Source organism: Mauremys mutica, chromosome 16, assembly GCF_020497125.1.
Source record: "Mauremys mutica isolate MM-2020 ecotype Southern chromosome 16, ASM2049712v1, whole genome shotgun sequence".
Lineage (NCBI taxonomy): Eukaryota > Metazoa > Chordata > Testudines > Geoemydidae > Mauremys > Mauremys mutica.
Window position 1 is genome coordinate 17,520,548 of NC_059087.1, and position 15,487 is coordinate 17,536,034.

Consider the following 15,487-nt stretch of genomic DNA (forward strand, 5'->3'; position numbering starts at 1 on the left):
ATCAATGATCTCCCGTCTTCAGAGCAACAACTCAAGCTACCATAATGGCCCTCTTCAGGGCCAAGTAACATGACAGATCCTCCAACATAACACTGAGGGACTTTCCCAGGCAAAGTGCAAGTATCTTGCAAACATGTTGAAGACACGTAACATCGACATCCTTACACTCCAAGAAACCCACATCTCCGATGACCAACAGGCTAGCCGCTACCATATCCATGGTTACTACCTCACGACTAGCCACCACTACCATCTGAAATATGGCCTAATCATATATGTGAAAAACACCATCACAGATTTCGGTCTTTCCCCCAAGTGAAGAATCATAGGGACCTTGAGAGGTCATCTAGTCCAGTCCCCTGCACTCAAGGAAGGACTAAGTATTAACTAGACCATCCCTGACAGGTGTTTGTCCAACCTGCTCTTAAAAATCCCCAATGATGGAGATTCCACAACCTCAATAGGCAATTTATTCCAGTGCTTAACTACTCTGACAGGAAGTTTTTCCTAATGTCCAACCTAAACCGTCTTTGTTGCAATTTAAGCCCATTGCTTCTTGTCTGATCCTTAGAGGTTAAGAAGAACAATTTTTCTGCCTCCTCCTTGTAACAGCCTTTTATGTACTTGAAAACTGTTATCATGTCCCCTCTCAGTCTTCTCTTCTCCAGACTAAACAAACCCAATTTTTTCAATCTTCCCTCATAGGTCATGTTTTCTAGCCCTTTAATAATTTTTGTTGCTCTTCTCTAGACTTCCTCCAATTTGTCCATATCTTCCTGAAATGTGGCACCCAGAACTGGACACGATACTCCAGTTGAGGCCTAATCAGCACAGAGTGGAGCGGAAGAATTACTTCTCGAGTCTTGCTTACAATACTCCTGCTAATACATCCCAGAATGATGTTTGCTTTTTTTTTTGCAACAGCGTTACACTGTTTACTCATATTTAGCTTGTGATCCACTATGACCCCCAGATCCCTTTCCGCAGTACTCCTTCCTAGGCAGTCATTTCCCATTTTGTATGTGTGCAAGAAGAAGCCACCTACACCACTGCCATCAGGATAGGAGAGTTGCATATTACCAACGTATATGTCTGCACTACAAAATGCAAACATGCTTTAACCGTGTTGTAACTAGATCTCTCAACACAGTTGACTTTGTAGTAGAGCTGATCAATATTTCTCAAATTGAAAATATTTTTTGGTCAAAAAATGGCTTTTTATTTCTATGCAAACTTTTTATCATTTTCTATTTTCAAAACAAGAAATGTATGAAAATTGTTTTGTTATAATTTATAAACTTTTTTTTTAATTCCCTCACATAACTAAGCTGACCCAAAAACTAATTAAAAAGAAAATCTTATTTCAGAACTGGAAAGCTATAATTAAGGTTAATATTCTCTCACAGATATTTTAAGTAAAAATCAGGAACAGATCGTGGGTAATAAACAAAAATTCACAGAACCCCACAACCTGCCCCTTACTTTTACTAAAACTACCTGGAGGTAGTGGGGACAAATAGTGTGATGCTGGGGGCTTACAGCTGCTCCAGCCCCAGGGGACTGACCCAACCCCAGCCGCTGTTCCAGTGGGCCGCAGGCCGCTGCTCTGCCATGCCTGAGGACCACTGCTCTGGAGGCCCCAGGGCTGGCCACTGGCCGCTGTTCTGGGGGTTGCTGCTCCATTGGCCCCAGGGCTCAACGCTGGTCAGCTGTTCTGATGGACCCATCAGCTGTTCTGATGGGTGCTGCTTTGGTGACCCCGGGACTGGCGACCAGCCACTGGTCTAGTGGTTCTAGGGCTGGTTGCCAGCCACTGTTCCAGCAGCCCCGGGACTGCTGCTCCAGCAGCCCCACGGTTGACTACCAGGCAGCTGTTCTGACATCCCCAGGGCTGGCTGCCAGACGCTGTTCCTGTGACCCTGGGACCGTTGCTCTTTCAGCTCTGGGGCTGACCACCTGTCAGCTGTTCCAGCAGCTTCAGGGCTGGCCACCAGCCACTGCTCTGGTGGCACCGGTGCTGACCGCTGGCCGCTCTTCAGGTGGCCCAGGGTGGGGGCTGTTGCTCTGGCAGCACCGGGGCTGACTGCTGGCAGCTGCTCCAGTCCTGCTGCTCCTGCTGCAGCAGGGTCTGACTGCCGCTGCTCCAGCCCCAGGGATGCTGACCCAACCTCAGCCACTGCTTACACCCTGGGATCACTGTCTGGGACCCAGAAAAAGTCATGGAGGTCCCAGAAAATCACAGAATCTGTGACCTCCTTGACAGAATCATATCCTCAGCTATAACTGATCAATGAAATATTTCAATGACAGATTTTGATTTGAAAAAGGACGTTGCAAAAATGTTCCCAACATGAAACAAACATTACTGCAAAATGTCTGATTTTTCCTGTTTTTTCCCCAGCTTCATTTTGTAGTGTTGATGGGATTGTAAAACATGCTGCTTTCATGTTTTACAATGAAGTTTCCAGCCCTTCTGGTTGTAGAGATAACCTTCAAAATGTAAACTTCTGCAGTATTGTCCTTTGGTGTCTGCATGCAGCCAGACTACTGAAACAATAGCCTTAAAAGAGGTATGGAGGTCCCCTATTCATGAGATGTTTACTCTGCAGCCTAATTTAATTTACCAGTTAAACACAAACATTCAGAGCTTATATTGTATGGCTGATATTCAATTTATTAGAAAACGCAAATAAGCCTGCAAGCTTTGACCAGAAGAAGAGTATTTGACAGATTTTTGTTATCACCAGCTAATACATGTGCCTATCTGAGTTGCTACAATGGAGCTTTTGTAAATCCAGTACTTCACCATACAATACTTACAACGTGTTTTAATGTTCCCACTTTAGGTCACAACTTATGCAGGATCAGGCTCAATATAAAGTCCAAATAATTATATTGCAATCTTAAAACCATGTTTGCCAGATGATTCCCAAGACCCATCCACAGAGCCAGTGCAGTGGATACATGGGCCGTGGTGGCAGAATCACAGCTGTTCCAGGAAGAGTTAAATCCCATCTCCAGTGGAAAGGGGGGACCTCCATGAGGAAATCTTCCGGGGATTTTCATTCCCTCTTAGCCTTCTCCTGTGTATTTTATGGGAACAGTCTGGTCCTATATTACTAATTAGTACTAGAAAAACATTCAGTGGATATAGAATGTTAGTTTTATTCTCTATGGCCTCAATCCTGCAAAGACATACTCATGAGCATGAGTAGCTGGAGCACATACTACTCCTTTTCAGAGAAGCAGTAACATTGTGTTCCTACCTGCCCTGAGACATCATGTCCTATGCTGCCAAAATGACTCTGGGGGACACTCCCTCTAGCCAGACCCATCAGCTCCTCCCTTGCACAGCTTAAAGCAATAAGGGTAGTATTTTGTCCTGACTTTGCAACTTTCCCAACCATAACTTGATGGGGAAAATGTAATTTCCAACTTCATGGTTCAAGGGCACAATTCTCCCCAGCAGGATGTGACTAACTCACTCTAACTTTATCATTATTCAGATCGTATGGGAGGAGAATTGGATGTGCTCCTGCAGCATAATGAAAGTGTTATGAGCTAAAAAGGTGGCGATAACTCTAGCACTTCCAAAAACCTAAAACACCATAATTCAAAAGGAAAAATATTGTGCAGCTACAGTACACTGTGTTGTAGCTGGATCCACCATTGGCTGATTCTGTTTTCAGGCTTTGATTAATAGAACTCTTATTCCATTTTCAGCTTACACACATGCCTCCCATTTTCTGTTCAAAGAACAGCTTTCTCTTTGCCTACATGTTAATATGTGAACTTTCGCCAGTATATTTTTGGTGTCTATAGCTTATATTGGTTGTTTGTTTTAAACTTTCCCTATATGCAGTGTGGTCAGAATCTTTTGTGGGGAGTGTAATCTTTGTTATGGAAAAGGCTGAATTGATGCGTATTCTCAAAACAGCGTTGTCAAAAGGAAACATAGCAGTTTTGTTATCTACACTGCAGCCTGGCAAAGTGACTAATCACAGATAACACAGAAACTGTGTCTTTTTCTGTGGGAGAACTTTATATCTCAGCCACCGGACAACAGTTAAAAGATTGGAAATGGAACAAATAAGAAACCCAAAATTGGGGAACCAACCCAGATTCACTTCTTGCTTCAGAGGCCTGCCTTCTCCCAGGCTGTCCTCGAGTTCCTAGGGCAGCTGCTTTTCTAGTTCTTGCAGCCCCTGTGTGAGCCCATGTTATTAACTCCTCATTTGCCAAGGACCAGATAGTGCCTTTGCAGCTTGGCACTATAATCCTTACTCTTGGGAAACCTTCACTAAGATTCTGAAAAATGCTGAAACAACTGATGCAAACTCCATCCTGATCCTTCATCATCATGGGTGAACAACTCGGTCCTTTTCGCCAATGGCCCCCTCTGAAACATTGAGCATCCTCGACTCCCATTGAGTGCAGTGGAAACAGAGTGTGCTTAGCACCATGAAGAAACACCTATCACACAGGGCCCAAGTCCCAAAACATCACCCCTCACAGTGACAAAGTGGGTGAGGTAATATCCTTTACTGGACCAACTTCTGCTGGTGAGAGAGACTGATTTTGAGCTACATGGAGCTCTTCTTCAGTGGCTGCCTAGATCCAGTTGAAATGAAGTGACAGCCAGTCTTAGGTTAAGTAACTCTTCAGAAAATACACAAATCTCTTTTGCTTCACTGACTTTATATTCTGCAAGCCTAGCAATTTGGTTCTCACTTGTGCAAACAGTCTAGCTGTAGCCTGTATATCTGCACACACAAGCTAATCTTGAACAATGCCGTTCAGGCTGAGCTCATTCTGCTTCAGATATCCCCTCACCAGATTGTTTGAGTCGTATTTCTCATCCAAATACCTTTGAGCTTTCAGATTGCCCATGGGATCCAGCCCTATGCTCTGCAGCAGCTCTCACTGGTCCCATTTGCACTAAGCAGTCTGTTTCCATTTTTATCAGCAACCCTTTTTCATTTTTTCGTATATTTATTTTTTTAAATTTCTAAACAAGCACGGAGCCATATTTTTCACACTCCTGGGCAACATGCATCCCACCCCCTGACATCAACATAGATCAGGGCAGAATTTACCCCACTGTAATGATAAAGGTTCCATATCAACAGCAATGGAAAATGAAGTCCATTTAGCCACCACAGAGAGGGAGCAACACAAGAGGCAAGTTGTAATGGTAGCTACCTCCGCCCTCGTTTACTAGTGTGCCTGCACCAGAGGATCAGATTTGAGATGGGTATATTACCTCGAAGGGATGAAAGGGTAGGTCAGTCTTCATGGCCAATTCATTTCCTTGGACTCTGTGTTTGGACTGTCAGCCAGGATTTCAGTAAGTACAAACAGGGATGGCGATGTCTGTGTACCATATTTGAACAGAGACCATTAACTTTATACCACCTTTGTGGCGGCTCAATTCTGAGGTGGGCCATGGACCAATTCGGCCTCCAGTGTAAGTTAGAGCCGTCTTAGGAAAGCTATAATTTCCAACACTCCTGACAAGGAGCCATTCCGGCACCCAGTAATAACTATGTCCAGTTTCCACTTTCTCCTGGCCACACCCAGGTGTTGGTACCTTCGGTGGAATGTGGAGCCTCTATACTACCCAAAGAATCTGCCAGCTGTTCAGGGTTATCAGCCCTGTCATTCTGGCAGGGGGACCCAGAAGTTCCACAGAAGCCTGGTGAATCAAGCCTGTAGTCTCTATGGGTCACACCACCTCGTTAAAGGTAAGGGTGGCAGCTTTCTCCTCCATTTTAAGCAAATAAAGGGAGACCCTGGGCTCCTAACAAGCTATAAATCAGCAGGACAAATTTTGAGTGGCCCTGTATTAGTCTGTTTGTATCTTTGCAATTCACAATAGTAGGGTTAAAGCAGCAAAGAATCCTGTGGCACCTTATAGACTAACAGACGTTTTGCAGCATGAGCTTTCGTGGGTGAATACCCACTTCTTCGGATGCAAGTTGGGTTGTTTCTAGAACAGGCTGATCCTACCCTGATCATGCATTCCTGCTCAGGCTCATCATTTTACTTACATCACTCCAATAGAAATCCTGGATGAGTAAGGAGTGCAGGAGAGGAGCCTTTTTGCAGACTCTTCCCCCCACACCCTAGACATGTGCTTTAGACTATCCTTATACTCAGATTTGTTACATTTGCATGTCTGTCAGTTATGTCCATGACTCAATCAGCTGACATGAGATTATGAACAGTCTGAACCAGATAACTTGTTTTGTCTAAGATAAAGTCTTCCCCTCTCATCTGTGAAGTGAAAATCCTTCTGAAGCAGAAAAAATTTCCCCTCAGGACATAACTATAATCTTTTTACTTGGGCAGCAGGCATTCGTTCACAATATGCCCTGGAGCAAGGTGAAGGGGGAACTATGTGGTTCAGTTTGGAAGTGAACAGTGGTGAACTGTTTATCTCGTGCTATAACTGCCTTCTGGTTCAGGTAATCGACTGTCAACTGTAAAAGATTATACATAAAATTTAACTCAGTTACAAGTTCAGTTTTTACTGACAAAAGCAAGGGAATGCAGAGTTAAGTCTGTTGTATCCTCTTAAATGTGCTCCACTGTGCCATACTATAGCAGTCTATGGTATGTAATGCAGTATATATCACCCACATGTTTGAATACTCTGTAGTGCAACGTCAGAGTGCGTCGAATGCTGTTCACAGGCACTGATTCAGTACAGTATTCCATTAAGCAAAGCCTTAAGTCCATACCTATTCAGGACAGCACTTCAGCACATATTTAAGCATGTGCTTAAGTTCCATTGATGGCTATGGGACTTGATCATATATTAAATGTCATCCTAAATGGGGACCTGAACTGGGTCCTCTATTTCAGGACATCCCAAGGGTAAGCAAGAGCTTGCTATGGTGAATGGCAGCCTTACTTCTGATTCACACACTACCATGATGTTGATTTTTGAGTGAATGTTGATTTTGTTCTTCCATCAAAGTTCTCCTAATACCTTTTATAAAAACCACTGGCAGACCTAAGTTTTCATTGCTTACAATACAATTAGAGCCCTTCCTTTCATTCCAATCTTGCATTCTGTCTGGAGTCACATCTTGTCAAGTGCAATTTTTGTCTCCAGAAAAACACTTTGTGTCATTTGTTGTTGTTTTCTGTGGGAAGCAATGTTAAAACTGATTTTAAAGAAATGGTTTAATGTGATTTTAAATAAATAACACTATATTAATGGAGCCATAATTTGAGATTGTGTAGCTAAATCAATCTCACAGTGCATAGCATCCTTTCCATTAAATTAGTACAGTACAGAATATATGGTCAGAACACCAGCTGCATTAGACAAACACTTGAGATGAAATAAAGCTGTTTTTTGTTCAGTTAGTGGGAACCTGTTTAACTTACTTTCCCATTGGGCTGTAAGTCTGTTCCCCATATGGGCAAATATACAGGACATGAGACTAAGTAAAGATTAATGTATCGTTTCTGTAATGGCTGAATTAGCAGCAGCTGTCTTGTGTTACAGGAACTGCTCCTGGAGATATTGGACCAATATTGCAAGATGCTGAGCATTGTTAAGACCCACAGAAGTCAATGGGAGGCGAGAGTACTACGGCTGTACTGAATACTGAGGCCGTACTGAGTACTACGTACCGGATTTAACAAAGCACTCTTGTGCATGTGCTTGATTCCCATTCACTTCAATGAGACTTAAACATGCTTAAAGTTAAGAATGTGCTTCAGTGCTTTGCTGAATCAGAATCTAAGGCTGCAGGAACAAGTCCTTCAGCAGTCAGTTCACAGAAGCTTCATTCTGTAGATATTAAGGGATTGGGAATAAGTCCTCTACATGGGACAATAAAGCATGAAAAGCATACAGACTAGATTAGATGCACTGGGCAGTTTCTAGGCATTTGAGTGAGGTGATAGTCAGCGCTTCATTGATAAATATTTCACATGGGGACTTCTCTTTCCATCCGTCCTCTCCCAGCATTTACTGGTAATGATTTGACCAAATGAAATGTGCACCTCTCCCAAGCAGAGATTTATTTGTGAAATCTCTAATGCAGGAAAGCCACACAAAGATCTCAACCTGCTTTGAGCATTGGCCTGCTAAACCCAGGGTTGTGAGTTCAATCCTTGAGGAGGCCACTTAGGGATCTGGGGCAAAAATTGGTCCTGCTGGTGAAGGCAGGGGGCTGGACTTGATGACCTTTCGAGGTCCCTTCCAGTTCTAGGAGATTGGTATATCTCCAATTATTACCTTATATAACCTTTCAGACAGGTCAATAACTGTAATGATGTGTTCCTTTCAGGCCACTGTATTGTAACCCAAGACCTGCAGCACTGCTCGAAGTTGGTCAATTGCACAAGCCTTTTGACTGCTGGAAGTCTGTTAATATAAGAGCATTAAGTCAGCACCTGTGAATGTACTTGGATTTATTGCTACAAGCTACAATGTCAACATCTATTTAGCAACCCACAAGAAATTCTACAAGGAATAAATACATTCCCTGGCTGGCTGGCTAGAAGAGGAGAAACTTGCATATTTTTCTGTGATGCACCAAAACTCCCAGATTCATGGATTTCATGTACTGTATATCACAGCAATCTGGAATATATGAGATTCTTACTTTTCATACACCAGCACACACAAACTCATCTTTTGAAGGCACTGATTATGACAATGGAGAAGAATCAGCGGATTTCCTTTACCTTCTACCTACAAAATGTCTCAGATATAGGATTTATTTTGCACTCCTCTTCCAGGAACAGCAATGTTTTGCACTGTAATAAAAATCACTAAGGAACTGGCATTGGTTACTTGCTGAGTACTTTCACCTTTGCCCACTTTTATTCTTTGGTGGTCACAGAGATGTTTCCCCTTCATAATTACCCAAAAGAGAAGCCATTGCTGCACCCTGATTTTTATTGAGGTGACATTTCTGAGCAGAAAGGGAAATTTTCTTCCCCTACTCTTTCAAGCAACCTCACTTTTAGGGAGGGGAATTAGGACTGACAAAACAGATGATGTCTGTCAGTTTTTATAAACCTCTTTGCACTGTGTTGATCCTGTTAACAATAGAGAGAACATTGCTGAGAATCAGTCAGTGTCACAGCTAGTGCAGGAATTTCAAGCCTCTAGTTTTTTGTAAAGAAATTCATCTTTGGGAGTCATGATTAGTGTAAGTGACTCATCCCTCCCTCCCTGGCCCCCACAGGATTTGCAGTTAACTTTGTGGCCAGATTCTTTCCTTCGTTGTTCAAATGTCTGCAATGTACATTACAAAGCAATCTCATGTGTTCTCATTAAGAGTATTAATTACAAGTGATATTTGAGGTGATTTTCCAAATCTGAGGTAGGAAAGAGGTCAAAGAGAATAATAATAATAATACACAGCAATCTGGAGCAGGAGACTGACTTTCATACAGGACAGAAGTAAAATAGGGCTGTAAGCGATCTCCCAACTGGCTACTAGGTGTAGGGTAGGCTCCATGCAAAAACTAATACAGCCTGGGGCTATGTTATCCTTTATCCATATTCCCTACAAGGCTTGAAAGGGACAATGTGCATCCCCCAGGGCCCACTCCCTCCCCGTGTGCAGACCCAGTACCTTCTTTGTGAGCTCTCTTCAGGGTTCATAGAAAGGGGAAACAGTGTCCAGGAGACAGCTGAACTACCTGCCACGTGGCAGGATCCAGAAACGCACACAGAATGGCCCTGGGTGTGTAGGAGATCAGGCCATAACTAAGCCCTTCAGGATCTGCCCCCATGGAAATCAGACTGTAAGCTCTTTGGGGCATGTTCCACAACCCAGCTTTCCGCCTCCGCTGCCTCTGGCTCCTTGGCAATGATTAAACCAGCCATACAAGACAACCTGCGTCCCTTCACTGCCCCAACATCATCTTGTCTCCCATCTCTCAGCCTAACCAGCACAACCTTATCTTCCATCCTCAGCCCTCCTCCCCAATGAGGGGCAGGCATCGGTGGGGAGCCCCAGGTTGAGGAACTGAGCAGAGGATGCAAGAACAGTGCGGGGGCTGACGTGAAGTCGGTGTGCACATGTTTTGAAGGTGGGGGGGACAAAAATGAGGAAGATGAATATGGACAAGGCAGAGGGTCAGAGCTGAAGTCCCTCGGTGGTTCTCAAACTGTTGTCCTGGTGACCCCTTTCGCATAGCAAGCCTCTGAGTGCGACCCCCTTATAAATTAAAAACACTTTTTTATATATTTAACACCATTATAAATGCTGGAGGCAAAGCGGGGTTTCGGGTGGAGGTTGACAGCTCACGACCCCCCATGTAATAACCTCGCGACCCCCAGTTTGAGAACCCCTGAACATCCCCCCAGCACAGCTCTGGCCCCTTTCCTCCCCACAGTCTCATGAACTGCTCTGACATCCTCTCCCCCCTGGAAGCACCAGCACAGAGCAGAAAAGGCGAACCTGGTGACCCTTCCCTGCTCCTGAAGTTTGGTCAGTTACTGACATTATAAAAGGGAGGAGATGAACTCATTAGAGCCTAGTTAGGCAACATTACAAAATCTTGACGCTATTTCACGTGTTTTGGGAAGTTGAAAGATGACGTGATGGAGGAAATGCCATTAAGCTCTTGGTGCAAACTCACTCAACCCAACTCCAAGCAGAGATCACACTGGGCGAACCCTGTGATTAAATATATCTTCCAGTCCATTTTGTAACGACCTGGTCATTCTATTGCGTTAATCTCCTTGAAGGTTGGCTTGGACTGAGTGCGGACGTGCCTGCACTCAGTGGTGTGTCATGGGTAAACACAGTTTATACACTTCGCATGTGGAGAATATGGAGTTTAGATTAGTTTACCCACTTCTTTTTTCACCACCACACTAACATCTGCACTGGTTACACACAGGATTCACAAGGGCAGTGCTTTGTGTACAGGATGCAAATCCCATTTGTATCATCATATTGAAGCCAAAATAGGGTCCCATTCAAACTCGTCTCTTGGAAAAGACGATGGCATCTTTACAGCTGCATCAAAATAAGTGGTTCTGACTGAAAAGCATCAGGATCTTTAAATAAAAAGCAGTTCGCTAATTTATCAGTGCTCCTAATGCACTCCCAGTTAGGCGCTAATTGCACAAAATCCATCCAAAATAGATGCTAAACTTATCATTCCTCGCTTCTTTTAGCACCTGATCCAAAACCCATTGAAGTCAGAGGAAAGTCTCCCATTGAGTTCAATGTCCTTTGCATCAGGCCTCTAGTCTCCAGTGTCTGTTACTGAGGGGAATTATATTGGGATTTCAAGTATAAACTTTATACTGACTCTGGTATTTAATTCCTGCCTTCAAATGCTCAAGAGTCCAGTGGGTGGGAGGGAACAGATGTAGTTAGGTACGTGAAACTCAGAAAATTTTAAATGCAGTGTGAGCCTCAGGTCATATTTCCTCTGTCCAAAAGGCAAGATCATCTAAACCTGGATAGTGTGGTGCTCTTCCTGCTTGCTGCAAGAAAAGAGTGAGAACACAATCATTTCTAATCCCTGAGCTCCTCTCAGTCCGGCATGACTTCTGTGTCATTGTTTTCAGCTTGAATGCTACATCCGCCCACTGTTCACGGGTTGCAAAGCCCCTTATACATTCCCTTTAGGATGATTTATTAGGTGCATAACTGTAGTAGCAACAGCTGTCACGGCATTAATGGTCATTTGTTAATGGATCGTTGAACTGTAAGAACATCATGAGTTTTAGCAAAAAGGAACTCAGATGCTTGCCTGCAAAGACATGGTTTATAAATAGTAATTTTATGACTTAACATCCCCCATGAAACATCAAATTGATCTGTGCTTCCTTTTAGGCAATCACAGCCCTTTTCTCCTCTGGCTGTTGAAATTCATTCCGTTCTGTATGCAACGGCTTTAGTAGGCGTTCCAAGGTATAGGACAGAGCACAAGAGATCCCCAAATTTTACAGCAACTGAGCCATTTTATTGCCTAAAACTTCAACTAGACCGGCCAGTGCCCAGCATCTCCCACTCAACTGTATATGCTCAAACCTGTGGGAAAGCTTGTGCAGCTTCTCACAGCCTTGAGGCTGAGGACTGGAGGAACCAAAGATCGCTTGAGAGTTAGAGCACATGCAACTGTTTGGGAGGTAGGCAACAAGGATACATCAGGCCCAGCACACAGACTCACCCAGGGAGGGAGAGGATGCCTAATATGTACTAATCACAAAAGCCTGAAGTACCAATACTGATATGAAATACCAATGGCCAGAAATCAGTATGTAGCATAGCAGCTGTGCTAAACTTGCCACTAATTCTCATCAAATTATAACCAGAGAGTTTGTTTTATACTGTGCTTGTTAAGCATACGTTCCTATGTCGTTCTGATTGTCTGGGATAGGGCCATTAGTGGGAACAGGTTGGTAAGGGACAGGTGGATAGGGAGGAGGTGCAGTGGTATTCCAGCCATGCAGTGACCTTCCTTTCTTAGCAAAGGAAACCTCAGAGGTTGCATGTGTTGTCCATGTGTCTGTTTCCCTTGCTCAGTTATTTATCTGGGAAAATTAGGAGTTCCGTGCTTTCCATCAAGTGGTAAGGGTGGTGGCTTTCCTGTGCTTGCAATCGGAGGTAGCTGGCTTTCCTTCCCCCCATTATTTTATTGTTCTCGTGGTGCGATTTTTTTAATCAATACAAATATTCAATTTCAGCCTATGTTCTGGTTTTCTTCCTGTTCACCCTCTGGTCGCTACCTCGGTCTGCTTGGTTCTCACTCACTTCTCTCCCTGATACCTGGGATCTTTCTGATATAACAACAGTGGTCTCAGCTTGACAGTCAGGAGCAATACCCAGGGCCAAATTTCATTACTTGTATAATGGGATTTACTCCTGAAAATAGTTTAAGTAAACTGTATGTATTTCAAAAATGGCTGGGGAGAAGTGATAGCTCCTCTCAGCTGGCCCTCCCAGGCAGCCTCTGTTAGGAAGACACTTCTCACGCCAGAAATGGTTACGGCTGCTCAGAGAGAGAAAATCAATCTGAGGCGGCAGCTGCCCTGAGTTAGCATGACTATATTATCTGTGTTGAAAATGGGCACAGAGAGATTGGCCAGGCTGGGATGGATCAGTCCTGGAAAAGTAGCAGAGACCACATACTCAGTCTGCAAACAGTGGGGATGAGAGGAAGAAGATAATGAAGATGTGTGCTGGCCACTGCTTCATCTGCTAGAATTGTAATGGGATAATTTGTTGGAGTGCCTGCTTGTTAAGTATCTAATTTGATCACCCCACTGTACCCCTCTAGGTAGGTAGGACAGAGATGCTGATTACCAGGAAGATGTAAATCACAGCAGGTACTGCTGCATGGGGGGTGAGGACTGCCTACTATTGTGGGTTGGCCAGCAACTAGTACAAAAAGGCCTGGTTCGTAGTTGATCTGTAGGCACTAAGTAACAAACATGAGTAATAATTGCACAACAAAGGGACGTGCTCATGTGGCAAAAAGAAGGAACAAGAGTGCAGCAGGGTTACTGAAGCTATATGAGGCCCAGATCCTCAAAGGTATTTTGGCTCCTAACTTCCATTAATTCATAAGAACACAAGAAGGGCCATACTGGGTCAGACCAAAGGTCCATCTAGACCAGTATCCTGTCTTCCGACACTGGCCAGTGCCAGGTGCCACAGAGGGAATGAACAGAACAGGTAATCATCAAGTGATCCATTCCCTGTTGCCCATTCCCAGCTTCTGGCAAATAGAGGCTAGGGACACCATCCCTGCCCATCCTGGCTAATAGCCACTGATGGACCTATCCTCCATGAACTTACCTAGTTCTTTTTTTAACCCTCTTATAATCTTGACCTTCACAACATCCTCTGGCAAGGAGTTCCACAGGTTGACTGTGCGTTGTGTGGAAAAAATACATCCTTTTGTTTGTTTTAAACCTGCTGTCTATTAATTTCATTTGGTGACCCCTAGTTCTTGTGTTATGAGAAGGAGTAAATAACACTTCCTTATTTACTTTCTCCACTCGTGTCATGATTTTATAGACCTCTATCATATCCCCCTTAGTCATCTTTTTTCCAAGCTGAAAAGTCCCAGTTTTATTAATCTCTCCTCATATGGCAGATGCTCCATACCTCTAATATTTTTGTTGTCCTTTTCTGAACCTTTTCCAATTCCAATATATCTTTTTTGAGATGGGCGACCACATCTGCACACAGTATTCAAGATGTGGGTGTACCATGCATTTATATACAGGCAATATGATATTTTCTGTCTTATTATTTATCCCTTTCTTAAGGATTCCCAACATTGTGTTCGCTTTTTTAGACTTCCGCTGTATATTAAGTGGATGTTTTCAGAGAACTATCAACAATGCTTCCAAGATCTCTTTCTTGAGTGGTAACAGCTAGTTTAGACCCCCATCATTTTATACGTCTAGTTGGGATTATGTTTTCCAATGTGCATTACTTTGCATTTATCCTTAATACTTTTGTGGATCAGGGCCAAAGTGACCATGCTGGGTTGCAGGCTGACACCTGACTGGATCAGAGGCAGTGACTGTAGCCAGGGACCCTGAATTCTATGGTCTTCTCTATACAAGAAAGTTGCCTTTGTTTCACTTAAATCATTTTTTAAACCAACTGAGATAAACTGGTGCCAAACCCCAGTGTGAACACTTATTTTTATTTAGTTGAATCCAATTTGTAACTGATTTAAATTAAACCAAAATAATCCTGGTTTGAACGAAAATAGAAGTCTCCACATCACGCACTTTGCCCACTCCATGTGTGCAATGGAACTTGGCTGTGCTAGAGTTGCCTTCAAGTATTTATAGCAGCTGCTGGCATTCACTGCAGTACTATACAGCTCGATAGCATTCATCACTGTTTTTTTTTTAAAACAGGTTTCCATGCCTCATTTTGGGCTTATGTCCCTCTCGCTGTTCCTGTTTCCGTTGGTGTTGAGATTTGGCGCCATCGGCCATTTTGAAAAAAATATATTTTTTATGTTTGAATAAGGGGGAATGTTGCATGCTTGTGCTTTGATACATTTGGTTGATTGTTTAAAGAAAAGGGTTGAAAGAATAGAGGGAGCTTAAAGAAAAGGAGATTTAAAAAAAAAGAATGCTATCATTCGGTTTAGAGGAAAAAAGGAAAGAAAGGTTATTAAACAGAAGAAAGACTGTGTGGTTAGGTTTAGTAAGGGGAGATGATTTTAAAGGCCTTGTTTGGCATGTTATTAAAAAACAGAAAGCGAAATTAAAGAAAACTAAAGATTTTTTGTTTTTAAAGGGTTAGTTTGAAAGAATAGAGGCAAGTTATTAAAGAAAAGAGATTTTTGGTTAGGTTTAGTAAGTAGAGGTGTTTTTAAAGGACTAGTCTTGCATGTTATTAAAGAACAAAAAAATCTGAGATAAATGTTAAAGGTTTATTAAATATAAGGGTAAGTTAAGAAAAGAGCATTTTAAAAGAGTGAAATAAGAGAAAAATATAAAGAGGTTAAAAGAGAG